The 14100-nt window shown below is 44.4% G+C and overlaps 1 protein-coding gene across 2 annotated transcripts in view; it reads left to right on the top strand.

Moving 5' to 3' along the window:
* The first annotated feature begins 5651 nt into the window (after window positions 1–5651).
* TNIP1 (TNFAIP3 interacting protein 1) overlaps window positions 5652–14100 on the top strand; it is a 43686-nt gene continuing 35237 nt past the window's right edge. The window contains exon 1 of one of the 2 annotated variants that reach the window (XM_069969122.1): window positions 5652–5672. The gene's annotated coding sequence lies outside the window, so the exon portion shown is untranslated. Of the gene's footprint in view, window positions 5759–14100 lie in introns of both variants that reach the window. The other variant, XM_069969121.1, reaches the window with a different exon arrangement.

Genomic DNA, 14100 nt, shown 5'->3' with positions numbered 1-14100 from the left:
CCCCCCCCCCCCAGTGTCCACCACTGGCATGGGGCACGGTCACATGCTCCTCCATGTCGGCCATCTTATGGACAGACTCACCATAGAGCAGGACAGCCCAGCCTGAAGGAGGGGAATCTAATTTTAGTTCTATGAGGTACACAGGGAGATGCTGTCAGTAAGGAATGTGAACACACTTACTTATGCTACTCACAAAACAATGTGACCAGCACAAGAGTATCCCAAATACAGTACATGTCCACATGTTTTTATTTTTATAGTAACACATCCCTGGTCCGACCGGACTTTACAGTCCTTTAGTGCAAAAGTTTTTTGGTACTTCTACATACGAACCATAAAGTCATCTATGGGGTTTCCCTCCTCCAAGGAAATAATTAAAGCTTCCAAGAGTCATAGCTGCTTTTCTGAGCAAGGTCCCTATACATCTTTAATACCAGATGAACGAACAATCTCTCTTATCCTCCCCATAAACAGGAATCTTATGCACAATGTAGTGTTCTTGTGTTCTTTAGGAAGGAGAAACGTAAGTCGCAGCCAGAAAGCCCTGGCTGCGGTTTATCTCTCTGAGAACAAAAGGGGTCGGGCAGGAATTTTCCGTAAAAATCTGTGAGCATAAATACCAAGTCCAATGGTGAAAAACTGGACTAACTTATGGGGGCAAATTCTGCAATGTGTGATATGTCTAAACAAAGCAAGTGGGCAATGGGTAAAAGCCCAAAGACTGCAGGGCTATGCCACTTTGTATGCATGGAGCCAGCTATGAGGGTTGAGGTCTCTCACTCAGGGACCATATTTCTTAGCTAGAATGGAGAAACATTGTGAATTGTGTAATGCTTCATTTCTCCTGTGGAGGCGCTGCAGCGAAATAGAACTGCTGGATTCTTCCACACATCAAGGTCCTAACAATGGGACTGACTCATCACCACAGGGACTCTGCTACAAAAAACCCTTAAGGCCCTATTCCACAGAACTTTTTTGAACGATTATCGTTCATAAAATCGTTCAAACGACCGCTCGTTAACGATATTCGTTCTGTGGAATAGCTGTAAACGAGCGAAACACAACAGCGAAATCGTCGTTGAGTCGTTCACTATTTTTTTTCAACATGTCGTTTTTCCACAGCTCCACACCGTCAGTAGTGGCTATGCCTGGTATTACAGCTCTATAGTGAGATGTTATACCATTGTAGGTGTCAAAAAGAGAGACTGCTCCTGTCTCTCTAGTAACAGATGATGGGACCCAGGCTTCAGTCCCATTGGTTGCACAATCCTCAGACTATGAATCATGCAGATAATATGTTAGGTTTTTATCTTTTGCTTTCACATGTGATATATGACATTCAATACAATAATTCCCGAGTGACTACACCCATTGTGTAAATTCATAATGCATAATGGATAACACAAATAATCTTGTGATTGTTCAATAACTTATCGGTGTAATGGACTCCTTAAAGGGGTACTCTGGACAAAAATAAATTACTTCTATTTAAAAATCTCAAGTCTTCCAGTACTCATCAGCTACTGTATGTCCTGCAGGAAGTGGTGTATTCTTTCCAGTCTGACACAGTGCTCTCTGCTGCCACCTCTGTCCATGTCAGGAACTGTCCAGAGCAGGAGAGGTTTTCTATGGGGATTTCATACTACTCTAGACAGGCCCTCACATAGACAGAGAGCACTGTATCAGACTGGAAAGAATACTCCACTTCCTGCAGGATATACAGCAGCTGATAAGTACTAGAAAACTTAAGATTTTTGAATAGAAGTAAATTACTAATTTATATAATTTTGACACATGTTGATTTAAATATTTTTAAGCCCTGGAGTACCCCTTTAAAGGTTCTCCTGCAGGACATACAGCAGCTGGTAAGTACTGGAAGACTTGACATTTTTATATGGACGTAATTTACAAATCTGTATAACTTTTATTTTCTGGAGTACCCCTTTAAACCTGCAGTGATCCAGTAGATCTGTGCTGATATTGTGCACCTGTGTAATACTTACCTAAGGCTTCATATACTACAGACCACAATGCAGCATCATGTTGTGCTCACTGGTCCTTCCAGTAAAAAAAAAACTACAACATGAACAAAAGAACATGTGATCACAAGGTGCAAACAATGTAAAACACCTACATGCACTATAACAGTCATACAATATAAACTAATAAAAGAGACTGTGCACCCAGTAACAGGAGCACAAAGAAAAAGTAAAAGGATGAATCAAAGTGAAACAAGTACAAATGTAAAAGTGAAGGTAGATATGTGGCCCATGTCCATAGCCGATAAATAGATCGTAGTGTAACATCCCTACTTATTAGAAAGGTCGATCAGCTGATCATAAGTGGCCCAGAGTAATGAGATACTACCTGTGCAAGTGTTGTAATTTCCCTGCAGCGCCATCACAGGGAGGATCAGGTATTGCACAGCTGCAATATAAATCAGTGAGTTGCCTGTGTAATGCAGGACAGGACAGGTCCTCCAAAGAGAGAGACGCTCTTTGTAACTGCACTCAACTCTATGATAAGGATTCTAAACACTATCTCCCTCTATTATCTCTAGTATGGATATGGGGGTCACAGGTGTGACATACCGGTATGTGACGTGTTCAGTATCAGTTACTCCTGAGTGACAGCATCCTGTGATAGACATTGGATAACCTAGTCACACAACTATTCAGAGATGACATTTCTCAGCACACCTTGCAAGTTAAAGTGTTAAAGGGGTTATCCACTATAAGAAAAGCATGTCTGCTTTCTTCCAGGGACAGCACCGCTCTTGTCTCCAGTTTGGGTGCGGGTTTTGCAGCTCAGTTCCATTGAAGTGAATGGAGCTTAATTGCAAACCGCACCTGAACTGGAGACAAGAGCGGTGCTGTCTCTGTAAGAAAGCGGCCATAACATTTTACACGTCGCACATGTCGACATCAATCTCTTGCAATGCGTCGGATCAACCAGGCAATCGGTTATACCCAATGATCAGAGGAGACCATAATAATGTAGAATGCTGCAATAAACTATCCCCCATAATTCATGAGAACAGGGTCCTTATATAGCTGTTAGGGTATAAAAGCAAACTGCTCCTTTCCAGGAGATGATGGTGGTTGCCAAACCTATAAAAGTGCCTTTTTTTTTTTTTTTTTTTTTACTTAGTGTCAAGAAGGCGGAGCCAAGCTGTTCAAGTGCCACACTCCTCCTCACCTCCCAGCCCCTCCTAGACTGGTTTACAGAGCTCCATACATACTGGAGGTTACATTGGTGCTTCTGCTATATGCTGGAGCTATACATAGGAAATATTGGCAGATCTCTGGCACTGTAAGCCATACTGTGGGGTAACAGGTGCCGTATAGTACGTTGTTTTACTGTATAGATAAGTGCGGACTGTACATCGCTGCTATGGTGGCTGACTCCTTCAGCATCCACAGTGATAAGGGGCGCTATGGCTACATGTGACATAAGTGCCAAATGCTTTCATATAATGTAATGTGACCAGAGCTGTAGAGCGTCATCAGACAACTGACTGGCTATCCACCATAACCCTCTTATAGATATGATACCAGGATTATATTACTACCACTACTTACAGGGGGATATCTTCATAGGGGGTCTACCTATAAGGGACCACTGGGGGGGGGGGGCTTCATATAAGGGGATTACCTACATGATGAGGAGGCTACGTATAAGGGGAAAACCTACATGGTGGGCTACCTATAAGGGGATTACCTACAGTACATGGGGGGCCACCTTTAAGGGGATAACCTACATGGGGAGCTACCTATAAGGGGATTACCTACAGTACATGGGGGCTACCTGTAAGGGGATAACCTACATGGGGGGCTACCTATAAGGGGATTACCTACAGTACATGGGGGGCTACCTATAAGGGGATAACCTACATGGGGGGCTACCTATAAGGGGATTACCTACAGTACATGGGGGGCTACCTATAAGGCGATAACCTACATGGGGGGCTACCTATAAGGGGATAACCTACATGGGGGGCTACCTATAAGGCGATAACCTACATGGGAGACTACCTATAAGGGGATTACCTACATGGGGGGGGCTACCTATAAGGGGATAACCTACATAATGGGGGGCTACCTGTAAGGGGATTACCTACATGGGGGGCTACCTATAAGGGGATAACCTACATAATGGGGGGGGGGGCTACCTATAAGGGGATAACCTACATGGGGGGCTACCTATAAGGGGATAACCTACATAATGGGGGGCTACCTATAAGGGGATTACCTACATGGGGGGCTACCTATAAGGGGATAACCTACATAATGGGGGGGGGCTACCTATAAGGGGATAACCTACATGGGGGGCTACCTATAAGGGGATAATCTACATAATGGGGGGGCTACCTATAAGGGGATTACCTACATGGGGGGCTACCTATAAGGGGATAACCTATATAATGGGGGGGCTACCTATAAGGGGATTACCTACATGGGGGGCTACCTATAAGGGGATAACCTACATAATGGGGGGGCTACCTATAAGGGGATTACCTACATGGGGGGCTACCTATAAGGGGATAACCTACATAATGGGGGGGCTACCTATAAGGGGATAACCTACATGAGGGGCTACCTATAAGGGGATAACCTACATGGGGGGCTACCTATAAGGGGATAACCTACATGGGGGGCTACCTATAAGGGGATAACCTACATGGGGGGCTACCTATAAGGGGATAACCTACATGGGGGGCTACCTATAAGGGGATTAGCTACATGGGAGACTACCTATGAGGGGATTACCTATATGGAGGGATGCCACCTACTTACAATCTGTTCAATGTATGTCTTTTTTAATTAGTTACTTTTAACGGACAAAAAAAAACAAAAAACTTTTGTTTCTGTTTAAAAAAAAAACAAAAAAAAAAAAAACATGCATTTCGATCCGTTTATTTTTATAATGGAAGTCAATGGAAAACCGGAGCCAAACGGATGACACACAACTTCATCCGTTTTTTCCATAAAACGTTTATGTTAAACGGATTGCCAAAACGCAGTGTGAACCCAGCCTTAAGGTCCTATTACACCTAACGATTAGCTGTCGTATTCGGACGATAATCGTCCCGTGTAATAGAAGGCAATGATCAGCATCGTTCATGTCGGCTGATCGTTGCTGTTGTTTGTCTTTCAACATGGGGGTGGGGCTAAATATTGTGGGGACTTGCTACTGGTGAGGGAGGGGGCTCTACATAGGGGATACTATATACTCGACATAGTTCGGCTATGGGAGGGTTCAGACTACGGAATTATCTTGCATTATGGCATTGGGCGGGTGATGGGACTGTTTTCACGTTCACTTTGCAGACACCTCAGTGTTTTCTGCCTCTATCATCACATTTCTCAACAAAAGCGCCTGTGCGTTACCACCAGCGCTTTTTGTGCGCTGCCCTGTGTGCACAGTCTGCTAGGAATGCGTCGCGTTATCACAGAGTCTATCACAGAGTCTGCGCAGTGGCGCGCGTCCAGAGAAGGCGGCCAACAGGGGGGCGTGTCCAAGAGCGCGCCCACCAGCGGGGCGTGTCTAGGGAGGACGCCCGCCAGGGGGGCGTGTCTGGGGAGGACGGCCGTCCTACAGGGAGGCGTCTCCGGGAGAAGCCGCTGATTGGCTGCAGACGGGAATTTCCAGTGTATGTGTTGCAGGAAGTGGTGAGTATACTGGTGGTCGCGATAGTCGCTATTCATGGATATGGGAACCTGCTGATCGCACTGCTCTCTACACTCAGCAGCACCAGGTCTGTATATGATGCATTGTTAGCTTCTTCTCTCTGAGCCTCTCTCTGTATAGTGACTGTTTGTATCTGATTCTCTGTATAGTGACTGTTTATTGCTGCAGTCTGTGATTGGACAGTTTACTTATAGCAGCATCCATCATCTTGATTAGCTATCATTATCAACATGTTGCTTTACGGCTGCTGCAAAACTACAACTCCCAGCATGCTTTTCTTTCTTTGCATACTAGGAATGGTAGTTCTGCAACAGCTGAAGACCTAGTCCAGGGATGGGGAACCTTTGGCTCTCCAGCTGTTGCAAAACTACAATTCCCAGCATGCCTGGACAGCCTTCGGCTGTCCAGGCATGCTGGGAATTGTAGTTTTGCAACAGCTGGAGAGCCAAAGGTTCCACATCCTGTCCCGATCCATAGAATACAGCAAAATGGGGTATCATTGGGGTATACTGTGTATGTAGGATTCTATCATAGTTAATTTACCATCTCATTTGCATAGGTTGATTATTAATGAAGCTCTCTTTAACGGAACGATTATCGTGCGAATTTGCACGATAACGATCGAATTCGAGCGATAATCGTATGTGTAAACACAGCGAGAAATTGTTCATTTTGATCTTTGAACGTCTTCTCAAATTGTCGTTGGTCGTTCGGAAAAAATTCGCAGATCGTTCCATGTGTGAGATAGGCTTAAGCGATCGCAAAGCGATTTTTCCGTGCGGTGTATTGTTCCATCTAAACGCTGATCGTTATAAAAAAAAATCGTTACTTCGAAATCGTACGATCGGGCGAATTATCGCTCCGTGTAAACGCAGCATTAGGGTCCTATTACATGTTGCGATTTTTAACGACTAACGATAAACGATCGCAAACGAGATTGTTTATCGTTAACCTGTAATGGTGGTTTTACACGGAACGATTTATCGTTCGAATTTACACGATAACGGTCGAATTCGAACGATAATCGTACGTGTAAACGCAGCGAACGATCAAGCGACGAGCAAGAAATCGTTCATTTTTATGTTTCAACAGTTTCTCAAATCGTCATTGATCGTTCGCAAAAAATTCGCAGATTGTTCCGTGTAAACATTCTTTCAACGATTTCACCCATGTGTGAGAAAGGCTTAAGCGATCGCAAAACGATTTTTCCGTACAATGTATCGTTCCGTGTAAACGCTGGTCGTTATGAAAAAAAACATTGTTCATTCTAAATCGTTAATCGTGCGATCGGGCGAATTATCGCTCCGTGTAAAAGTACCATAATCGTTCACCATATTACACGATAATAGAACGATAATTATTAGTTACGATCGTTACTATGATCGTTTATTCCTTCTGATCCCAGGAAAACAAAAAACAATGTGCAATTACACTGAACAATTAGTGAAAAAATGCAGAACTTGAGCGAACGACGAATGTGGAATTACAGCGAACGATTATCGATAATTTTAGGTTCAGATCTAGATCAACGACATACGAACGATTTTTCGATCGTTGCCTGCAATTACACAAAACAATTATCGTTTAAATTCGAACGATTTAACGATTTTCCGCACGATAATCGTCCCGTGTAATAGGGCCCTTAGGGTCCATTTAGACAGAAAGATTATCTGCCAAAGATTTGAAGCCAAAGCCAGGAGTGGATTTGAAAACAGGAGAAATCTCAGGCTTTCCTTTATAACTTGATCTTTATTTATAGTCTGTTCCCGGCTTTGGCTTCAAATCTTTGGCAGATAATCTTTCTGTGTAAATGGACCCTTATAAAATTTTTAGGCAGGTGGTTTGCTGTAAACCGCACCTTATTAAATAAAGAAAAAAAAAATATATATATATATATACACGTTTACTCTTGTGTTTTGGCTGTTGTGGTTATGCCATCAGTTACTGACCGACCCTTGGGACCCACCTTTTGATCCTTAGCATTGTGCCAGACAGACCCATTGAAATGAAGCAGGAGGGCAAAAAGGGCACCTCTAGTTTATTAGTGCCGCGGCCTCTTCAGATAGATATTAGATATTATCACTCACTATGATGGGGACTTCTTTAAAGGATTTTTTTTTCAATTCAATTGGTATCAGAAAGTGCTAGAGATTTGTAATTTACTTCTAATAAGAAATCTTGAGTCTTCCCGTACTTATCAGCTGCTGTATGTCCTGCTGCAAGTGGTGTACTCTCTCTAGTCTGACACAGTGCTCTCTGCTGCCACCTCTGTCCATGTGAGGAACTGTTCAGAGCAGGAGCAAATCCTCCTGCTCTCCAGACACCACTTCCAGCAGGACATACAGCAGCTGATAAGTACTGGAAGACTCAAGATTTTTTTTTTTTAATAGAAGTAAATTACAAATCTGTGGCACTTTCTGGCACCAGTTGATTTGGAAGGAAACATTTTTTGGTGAACTATCCCTTTAACACAGATGCGTTTACAGCTTATTATACCTGTAGGGTGATAAAGTGAACCTAAACATTTTACAAGTCAAAAGTTTGTACCAGCACCAGAGTCCAGGTGCTGAGACCCCCACCTGTCCCCAGAACAAAGCACTCGTCCCCCTTTCTACTCACCTGTCTTCAGATTCAATTAAAGTCTCCTATACGAATTTATTGATCCGAGCCCCCAGACCCCCACCGATCAGTTTCTGACATGCTAGTACTGTGTTGAAAGTTTAGCTTTTCCTTCAACACACGTCGGTCAAACGCTCATTCATCCGGCACTGGCGAATTTCAGAATCAAGAGCTGAAATCCAACATGCCCGATCCTGCTATCCCCATCACCGCCTGTCCAGGGAGAGCCCCCCCATACACATAAGATCCTCACCAGCTGTAGTATTCTCTATAGTCAGGTCTTCTCTGCCCAAATACAGTCCCTATATCCCTACACTGGTAAAGCTGATCAGGAGGAGACTGATCAAGTCACAGGAGTTCCCTCAGGCAGAATTGATCACTTTTTCCATTTACACACACAGACCGTCATGTGGATGAATAATCAATCTGTGCAAATGGCACATGTGACTGTGAAACACGTTTTCTTCTAGTCTGTATGATTCTATGTCTAGCTTGCAAAGATAGCGTACAGTTTGTATGACTTTGACTAGGAAAATGTCATGGAAGTCACTGTGTAGTCCTATGAGTAAGCCACATCTCGGTGTCTTAAAGGGTTTCTATCAAAACAGAGCCATGGAAAAAGTTGTGGTTGGTCACTCCACTTTAAGGTGAACACACATTAGATTCCTCCCCGCTCATGAACATTCAGCATGGAACAAGCGTTTTTGTGTTCAGAATGGGACCATGTTCTGAATGGCATCAGTTTATCTCTCCAAGAACAAAATGATTGGGCAGATGAGCTAATATGCCGGATCCTTCTTTCCCCTATTGTTATCTATAGGGAGGTAATTTGGAGACCACCATACACATTAGTCAGCTGGTTTGAGTGACTTTTTTTAGAATGTGTATGGGGGGGGGGGGGATTAAGAGAGGAATATTTTGCAGATGCTATCATACACATTTTACATATAAGACTTGGTTTACACTGCGTTTTTGCAATCCGTTTTTGAAAAAAACGGATGAAAAACGGATTGCAAAAACGGATGCAGTTGTGTGCATCCGTTTTGATCCCTTCTATCTGCCTAATGTGTATGGGGGAGAGAAGGATCAAGTAATGGTGCGTTTACACAAAGAGATTCATCTGACAGATTTTTGAAGCCAAGGCCAGGAATGGATTTGAAAAGTCTTTCCTTTATGACCTGTTGTCTGTATATAGTCTGTTCCTGGCTTTGGCTTCAAAGATCTGTCGGATAAATCTTTCTGTGTAAACGCACCATAAGTGGGAAATCATCTGCTCATTCCTTTTGTTCTCAGGGAGATTAGCTACCAAGACATATGGATTGGGAGAGCTGGTGAAATGTAAGATCAGCCGACAGCTATTGAAGGTGGATGACCATTAGTAGTCACTCGGGTTAGTCCGAACTCGAATTCTCGGCATTTGACTTGCTGCCATGGCTGAATACAATAGTAATAGGCTATGCCAAAGGCTGTATCCATGTTTTCCAGGACTCCCTAAGGCAGAATCCAACTTCTCCAGGTGCAGAGTCAAATTCTGAGCGTTCGGGTTCGTATGAACATTGCCCAACCTGAACTTGCGTCAAGTTCGCTCAGCACTAGCCGTGTTCCTTTAAGGCCCTATTACACGAAACGATTATTGGCTGTACTTAGCCGATTATCAGCCATTTCGGACTATAATCGTTTGATGTAGTGGCGCATGTTAAAAGGCCATAATGGATGATGTCGGCTGATACTGGTTTTTCATGATGAAACAGCCCGATTATTTCAGTGACAATCTGCAGCACATTGCTCCATGTAATAGATATGGCAGCAGCAGACTTCAATGGGCAGTGATCTAAGGATCGTCCGGGCAGCTCATCCCACTGCTCCCCGCTCCCTGTCTGTGCGTGTAATAGCGCAGGCAGCGAGCAGGGAACAAGGAGGAAGCGAGCGCTGACCTGATAGGTTGGCGCTCGCTTTCCCCTCAATATAGTGCTTTGTAATACGGCCTTTGGTCTGACAAGAAAAGAAAAGAAATGGGCCTCCATGTAGTGCAGGGATGGAGAACCTTCAGCCCTCCAGCTGTTGCAAAACTACAATTCCCATCATACCTGGACAGCTAAGCATGATGGGAATTCCCATCATGTCCATAGTTTTGCAACTGCTGGAGGGCCAAAGCTTTCCTATACCTGATATAATGCATGGACAGGCCATGTCCGCGAGTATCCACAGACACATAGTGGTCCTTAGCTCGCCCTCTTGGGGTGGGGGGGTGTCTATAACTAATTTTTTCTTTTTATCCTTGTAGACCTCCCATTTTCTTATTCAGGACAATAAAACCACCACATATGAGCCCCAGTCTCCCTTATTATTTTGGATAGGTACTTCATACTATCATGCAACCCCTGATATCTCAGCTTCCAGGTTGTTTAAAATAAAAATAATACAAGGGTAGACTGTCTGGGCCTTGTGGTCCTTCTCTGCCGTCAGTCCTTGGCGGTTTCTATGTTTAGGTCTAGTTGTAGATAGACTCAGGTTTTTACCTCATGTTCGTGACGTGTTGTGTTGTGTGTACAGATGTGGCTTTGGTCTCTCAGCTCTATTATTATGTACCTGTATCTATTTTGCTGCGTGGTTTTGCAGTCAGAACACCGATAGGGATCTCGGTAGGGATGTGGTGAGCAGAACTATGTGAATTTGTGCGACACAGACGTCACACCGCACCTGGCACCGCGTTCTCCAGAACCGGCGCTGTGTACTGTAGAAACCATAAGACCGTGACTGCGCAGCCATAGTTTGTGATGTCTGATATCTACATTAGATAGACTCGCCAATAAGTAAAGATGCCTTCAAGGGGTTTTCCATGGTTTCTAAGTGAGAAAACAAAACAGATGGTAATAAATTTACTTGTGAAGTTGCCTTTCTTACGCTTTCTTTTCACAGTTACATGATCACGGTACCAGCAAAGAGAGTCAGTCCCCCATGCTTTACAATGCAGCCTGACAGCTTTGTAGGTCGTTCTCCAAATCGATTGTTCCCCATTGAGTTAGGGCCCTATTATACAGAGCGATAATCGGCCAAATTGGGCCAAATCGGCCGATAATCGCTCAGTGTAACAGAGACAACAATCAGCTGATGACAACGACAATAGCGATGCGACGGCTGCCCAAACACTTGATACCTCACATCTCTCTGGGACCGTGAAGCTATGGAGCACAGGCGAGAAGACCGGGAGCGGGGAGAGGTAAGGTATCAGGTGTTTGGGCAAGGGCTGCATGGACATCGCTTACAAAGCCCTTACTGCCCGATTATCGGCCGTCTAATAGGTCCAGTTTACCAAAATGATCGGGCGGTAGTAGGACCCGTAGAGTATGGTGTTGAGCGGACTTGCCAAACTGGTCAAGTAAGGTGGTAACCAATGTAGCTGCCATTACAGTTCACAAAGGGAAATGGCCTTCCATATTCCAGAATTCCCTATTGTAACCCACTCAGTCTATACCATCATACACCTGCTTTTCCTTTATTTGCGATGTAAGCTTAGGCTTCAGATTTATAGCGGGTGTACATGCTGTGATTGATGACAGGACTTGCGAATTTCCAGATTGTGCAAGGTAAGAATAGAGGGAATTTCTACAGGCAGATTCCAGAGGGGGCTGTACGCTAACCACATATAGGGACTGACGGAGATGGTATACACCTATATAGTGGACTTTCTGGACCTATTAGGCCAATATACTGGTGAAGGTGAGTTGTAGACTGTTATACTGCAGTGATTTTGTTGTGTCTTATTGCTATTTATTATTGTTTTTACCTTGGGCTTGTTATAGCCCAATAAAATGTATGCCTATGGTACAACATGCACGTAGGAGCTCAGTTTAGTGCAAAATTTCCCGTTAGAGCTTTAAGAGTGTGAGCTAAAGTTCTTTCCTGTAGTCATGACATATTCTCCAGATGCCGGAGTATTCATGCCGTCTTTCACTCAAATGGATAATTCATATTTTAACCACCCCAATACACACACTTAATAAGGTGTTGCAAAATTAAATGACCCGTCACCCGACCCCCAGAGCTGTGCGGGCTGTGGCTGCTGGAGAGGATGATGGCAGAGGGATGCTCAGTGTCCCTCCAGTGCCCTGTGTCCCTCAGTGTCCCCCTGCCATCATCCTCTCCAGCAGCCACAGCCCGCACAGCTCTGGGAGTCGGGTCGTGACATCACCATGTTATCCAGGAAGTGACATCACCATGTTTATCCAGGAAGTGACATCACCATGTTTATCCAGGAAGTGACATCACCATGTTTATCCAGGAAGTGACATCACCATGTTATCCAGGAAGTGACATCACCATGTTATCCAGGAAGTGAAGCCTTAATGCAGTAGTAAGTGCAGAGAAAAAAGCACTTTATAAGTATTTCCCGTAATAAGTGTATATTGGGGATTTGTATAACTTTTGGGGGGCAATACAATACTTTAAAGGACAACTCCGGCGAAAATTTTATTTGGCTTATTTAACACACATTACAAAGTTATATAACTTTGTAATGTGGTTAAATACCCGGTCTGGCCCCCTTCCCCCACTTTCCAACCCCGACCCCCCCCCCCCGGAAGTTAAAGAATATATACATTACCTATTACGGTCGTCACGGTCCTCTTCTCTGGTGTCGAGTGACGTCAGAGCTGGGGGGCGGTCCGGGTCTTCTTCCTCCTCGGCGTCTTCATTGAGAGTGAATGGGAGAGAAAAGGCTGCTGGTGCACATGCGCACCAGCAGCCTTTTCATTGGCTGGAGCGCATCACATGGCTTCCAGCTTGCTCAGCCCTGATTGGCTGAGCTTGCTGGAAGCCATGTGATGCGCTCCAGCCAATGAAAAGGCTGCCGGTGCGCAAGCGCACTGGCAGCCTTTTCTCTCTCATGGACCCGGAAGCAAGAGACATCGCTGGACGGCGGAGGCAGGTGACGGTGAGGTGGACGGCGGGCGAATGGAGTGGCGATCGTCACCGGAGGGATGGTGAGTATGGTGTCTGTGTGTGTCTGTGTTTTTTTTTTGGGGGAGGGGGGTTCCGCCGGAGTTGTCCTTTAATAAAAATTTTCGCCGGACTTCTCTTTTAATCTCACAAGGACCACCGTGTTGGATGTGGAATGCGCTAGGATGCAACTAAGATAAATCTATAGATTCGGCAGTAGCAAAAAATCCATCCGAAGTGGCTTTTTCGAGGTCACAGAGCCATTTACTTACCTCACCGCAGAGCAGCAGTTGCGACCAAAATGACTGTGTTTGGCCGAACCCACTAATATTTAAGGGTAGCTTCACACACACCGTATCGCAGCGGATTTTTTGCTGCTGATCCAGTGTGTGTGAAGGCACCCTAAGAGTTTGTTTAAGAGGATCCTTCCAACTCTCAAGACAATTTATGTCAGGGGTGCTGGATGTTTTGCTACTAGTCACTGTTGTTCTTGGAGAGATAAGCCACTGCCAAAGCAGAGCCGAACATTCATATGTATGGGGAGATAACATACTCGAGGGACAGGTATTTAAGGTGTAAGAAAGCATACCTGTCAATAAGAAAAAAAACTTTTTATATAACGCTGAGTGTTCAGTCCGCGACCGATCAGGAGAACGAGCCAGTAACAAAGTATACTTTAAACATTCACTCTTTGCTCTGTATCATAGGACTTTTTGGAAATTTCCGCATTCCCAGGACATGTCAAATTTTTTGTTAATGACGAGTTTGGTTTGAGCATGGTTTGACAGATGCATATCACTCCGCCATACACATCTCGCTGATCATGTCAACTTTCATCCATATGGGAACCTT

This window comes from Dendropsophus ebraccatus, chromosome 1 (assembly GCF_027789765.1).
Source record: "Dendropsophus ebraccatus isolate aDenEbr1 chromosome 1, aDenEbr1.pat, whole genome shotgun sequence".
Classification (NCBI taxonomy): Eukaryota; Metazoa; Chordata; class Amphibia; order Anura; family Hylidae; genus Dendropsophus; species Dendropsophus ebraccatus.
Note: the sequence above shows the minus strand (reverse complement) of the source record. Positions and strands in the feature narration are given on the sequence as shown.